This window comes from Neophocaena asiaeorientalis, unplaced genomic scaffold (genome assembly GCF_003031525.2).
Source record: "Neophocaena asiaeorientalis asiaeorientalis breed wild unplaced genomic scaffold, Neophocaena_asiaeorientalis_V1.1 scaffold567, whole genome shotgun sequence".
Lineage (NCBI taxonomy): Eukaryota > Metazoa > Chordata > Mammalia > Artiodactyla > Phocoenidae > Neophocaena > Neophocaena asiaeorientalis.
Window position 1 is genome coordinate 1,180,804 of NW_020173728.1, and position 1,119 is coordinate 1,181,922.

Sequence of the window (1,119 nt, forward strand, 5' to 3'; positions counted from 1 at the left end):
AGCACCTGTGGCTTCCAAGGGGTCTTTGTTAAACCACTGAATGGTCCTTTCCCCTTCCTGTAAGTGGGGTTTGCACAGCCCTGGACTCTTTGGACTTAGCATTAACCATCAACACTTTTCTCTACTTCTATCCTGCATCAACATCGAGTTGTAGATTTCCCAGCCTGTGTCACTAACTGTGGTAGTCCCAAAGGGAGCCTTGAGGTGGGGTTCAGGAGAGAGCAGGTAAAGGGAGAAACCTCCTGGTTTTGACAGGAGAAGACTGGGACCTGGGAGTTCTGAGCTTGGGGCCAGTAATTGCCAAGGGCATTTAGCTGAATGCGTAGGAGCAGAAAGGGGGGCCTTGGAGGGAGCCTAAGCAAAGCCCTGGTTCCTAGGATTCCTGTATGCTCCCAGCTCTCCTCAGAAGGAAGGAAGTGTCCCCCGCCACCATCGCCCCAAAAGTCCAAGCGCTTGGGGGCTGGCAGAAAGCTGCACACAGCTCCTGGACGGTGATGCTGCTGGAAGCACAGACAGACCCCACCAACGCAGCAGGGAGTAGTGGAGACCAAGTCCCTGACTCCTTTCCCTCCTCTGCTCTCGGGAGGGAGTGCACAGGCCCCGGCAGATAATTCCAAGAATTATCCTTGGAAAAAGAAAAACCGGGTTCAAAAGAAGTGAGGAGTCTCCCTTCCTGCAGCACAGAAAACATAGTGCAGACTCGGGCTCCAGGGACTTCAGGGAGGCCACAGGGACCGGTAGAGGTTAGTCAGTACACTGGCGAGAGTTGGGGGTGGGACTCTTTGGAAGATAAGGCCCGTCCACGACCGTGCAGCGTCGGGTTTCAGAGAGCGGAAAAGGTGGTTTGGATTTAGGTGGGCAAAGCCAGGAACTCTGCAAAGGCCCCAAGCAGAGCACTGAGTGCCCGATGGACGTGGGGCCCTCCGAGGCTGCAGGCAGTGGGATACGCCCCGCTCAGTTCTCTCCAGGTGGTTTGCAACCTGTTAGCCCCTGATCTAGACTTTCGTTGTCTGAATTTCAAGTCAGGCGCCGGAGACCAAAAAGTTTTATTCCGGGAAACGCAGCATCCATAACCCGGTGCGCCCTCAAAATAAGGTGAAGCCGCTAAAGCCGTTTCTA